We start from the raw sequence: 3,504 nt of genomic DNA on the forward strand, positions 1-3,504 counted from the left end.
GTTGGATCATGGGGGCCTCATGTGCCTTCCAACAGAATCGGAGCTAAGGCTACAGGACTGGAAAGCCACAGGCAAATTTAAGCAGGAGAAGGACATTATGATATGCGCTTTTGAAGAGCGTTTGGCTCCCGTGTGGCTGATGGCTTAGAATGGGGCAAGGATAGAGGCAGGAAGACGATAATGAAATTCATGCTGGGAAGAGTTGTAAGGTTCTGAGTCAAGGCAGAGGCAATGAAAATCGAAAGAAAAGATTTGAGGGACATTAGGGGAGTACAATTGACAGAATTTGGTCCCATTTTGACAGAGATGGAGAAATACAGCATAATTCCCAGACTTATCTTTTTTCTGCTTAAGTAACCAGATGGACTTCATAATAATAAAGGGATTGTACTGTAAAAATAGCTGACATTTATTGAGCACTTTCTATGTGCTAAGTAGTTTCAGTATATTGCCTCACTTTATCTTGAAAATAACACTGTGGAGCAGATCCTATTAAGCACATTTTACAAATAGGAAAATGGAGGCATGGAAAAGGCCAGCATCTTCCCCAGGATCATGTATTATGTGCCCAAACCGGGATTTGAATACAGGTGTGGACACCTCCCGAGTCTGACGTTTCAGCACTATCCTATTTTGTCCACCGGGGAGGGATTCAGTTCGGGGGAGAGATGATGAGTCCTGTTTTGAACATGCAGGTGGATTTCTAGCAGCTGGTGGTGATATGGCTTTGAAGGTCCAGTGAGTGATCTGATCTGGAGCCAGATACTTAGGGAAGGAGCCAGAGAGACAACCAGGAGTCCACTGAATTGTTCAAAATGTGACCTACTGTGCTCCTGAGCTCGTTTCGTATCTGTTGTTACTCCACAAGTGAAGGAAGGCATGATCTTCTTCGGCAGGGTCAGGCCCAGCTGCCACAGCCCGGCCCGGAGCCTCAACCCCACTCATCACCATGCCTCTGTGACAGGAGTGGGTTAAGTTTGCTCCACTTTCTCTTTTCCTTATGATGATTCTTATCATGAGAACACATTAATCTTTTGCTATTTTCTGTTTTCATTACAATCTTTGTCACACAAGTGGAGCATCAGAATGTTAATGCCTCGTATCTTCTGTGAAGAATTGGTAGAATTCTCCATTGCTTTGACCTTTCCAATGTTCTGTGTTTCGATTGGGTCTGGAAGTTGATGATTAATGATAATTACAATAATTACACCAAGGGACTCGAAATATAAATTACCAAATGTTCAAAGGAAGCCACTTGAAACCTTTAATAGAATCTTGAACAATCTCTGTCCAAATGTTCCTACTTCCTCCATCAGACATCCCTCGGTGAGTAGGTTGGGAGAGATTCAGCCTAGGTTGTAGCCAGAAGAATAAAAGAGCTGTGATTTGTGAGCCATGTTTTAGTTATATGAAGGGGGAAAAAAAGAAATCAATTTTTAAATCAATAGAATGGTCCTTCGCCCAAACAGCTTTGCTTAACAAAGAGTGAGCATTCCATAAAACAAGACTTCGCTTTCGATTCAGATCATTAACTACGATTCCCATTAGGAAGGAGGTGCCACGGGGAAAGGGGATATTTACTTGTCTCCTCTGCTCTGGTTTCTTGGCTTTAATTTTAGGGAGGTGTGGCCTTTCATACGGAGAGTTAGGACTCTATGTGGCCTTTGCTCCTTGGCCCGCAGACGACAACCACACCTGGCACTGATATTAGTGTAATCATATTTTCTGTGAACTTTTGCCGTGGGCAAGATGCAGATTCCCCGATGCTTTAAAAACAGTAAGTATTAAAATGCACTGGAATGAGGGTTTCATCTTGAGACCCCTGGTTATTTTCTTCCTGCTGCAGTAAATTGTACTTTATGTTGTGATAACCAGTGCAGTATATAAAGTATCCCTATCCAGAAGGTTGAAGAAGTTGCCATCATGCTAGGCTTTCAAAGGGAAGGATTTAGGATGACCAGACATCTAAACACATCTGTGGATGGTCACTATGGAGCATTTTTCCACAGGATGACAGAATGGAAAGAACAATCTCTTGCTACAGTTTTGACACACTCAAATACAGGCATCCTGTTGCCCTTCGACTTTTCCAGGTTATGTTATGGCATACACTATTTCTTTAAACAAATGTTTTTTTCATGTTTGTTTATTTTTGAGAGAGAGACAGAGTGTGAGCAGGGGAGGGGCAGGGAGAGAGGGAGACACAGAATCCGAAGCAGGGTCCAGGCTCTGAGCTGTCAGCACAGAGCCCGATGCAGGGCTGGAACCCCTGAACCGTGAGATCATGACGTGAGTCAAACTCGGTTGCTTAAGTGACTGAGCCACCCAGGTGCCCTGGCATAAACTGTTTCTAATTAGCATGATCCAGACTCTCAACATTTAGAAATCTATGCATTGAGGCTATAGTGAGAGAGGAAAAGAATGTCTAGAGAAGAATGATGGAAAGTCCTTACAGTGTCCTTCTCCAGTCATATCTAGGACACCGTGGGGTTTCCCTGAGGCCAGGATTGACTGAAACTGTGTACTCCATGTGAGAGCTTTTGCACCAGGCGAGATGTGGATTTCCTGAGGTTCGTTGGTTGGTTGGTTTGCAATGACAGGAAAACTTGATTGAGGCCCACGGGCCTTGGGGCTCAGGCCAGATGTCACCCTGCAGACAAAGGAAGGGCCGGTGGGTGAGCCTTATGTAACCTTTTTCTTGGGGTGCAGGTTGTTGGTGTGGCTCTACTTCTTGTGGCACTTGACAGCGCGGGGTGCGGGCGAGCCTGACTCTTGCGGCAGACCGTCGTGTCGCAGTTGTGTTTCTGGACCAGCTGGCAGAGGGAAGGCTCAGTGGTGCCACCCTGCAGGTGAAGCGCCAAGTGCAGGGTGGACTCTTTCTGCGTATTGTAGTCTGAGAGGGTGCAACCATCATCTAGCTGTGTGCCCACAGAAAGCAGACGCTGCTGGTCAGGCGGGATGGCCTCCTTGTCTTGGATTGTGGCTCTGACATTCTCAGTGGTGTCATGGGCTCAGCCTCAAGGGCGATGGTCTCGCCCGTCAGGGTCTCCGCAAAGATCTGCATCTCTGTGTCTGCTGCAGGGCCACTGCCTCCAGCCTGCTCGACCACCTTTTTGGAAGAGAGTTTCGTTTTGTTTTTAATAACATAGTAAGAGGTAGGCAGCCCAGGGTGGCTTTTCTGGCCAGGAGACAGCAACCTTCCCTCTTGATTTTGCTCTGGAACCCACAGGGCCTGAGCGCACCATGCATATTCTCAGAGGTGTGGTGCGGTGTTGGCTCTGAGGATTCTCAAGTTCAGGTAGGCTGACCCTAGTTCAGATGGTCCTGGTACTTTGGAGTATGGTTCCTTTCCCCAAAAGATCCTAGATCCTGTTGGATCCTAGGGGTTTCTGATGAATCAATCTGGTGCATGCCTGGTGCAATCTGGTGCACGGTTTCAAGTAAAACCTAACTTTTAAGAGCATTTTATGAGTATATTTATGAAGAACACGGTGCCGAGTGTGT

At 46.2% G+C, this 3,504-nt stretch overlaps 1 pseudogene; it reads right to left on the bottom strand.

Moving 5' to 3' along the window:
- Window positions 1-2,682: 2,682 nt before the first annotated feature.
- Window positions 2,683-3,064, bottom strand: LOC106981849 (ubiquitin-like; annotated as a pseudogene).
- Between the last annotated feature and the right edge of the window lie 440 nt (window positions 3,065-3,504).

This window comes from Acinonyx jubatus, chromosome B3 (assembly GCF_027475565.1).
Source record: "Acinonyx jubatus isolate Ajub_Pintada_27869175 chromosome B3, VMU_Ajub_asm_v1.0, whole genome shotgun sequence".
NCBI classification, from domain to species: Eukaryota; Metazoa; Chordata; class Mammalia; order Carnivora; family Felidae; genus Acinonyx; species Acinonyx jubatus.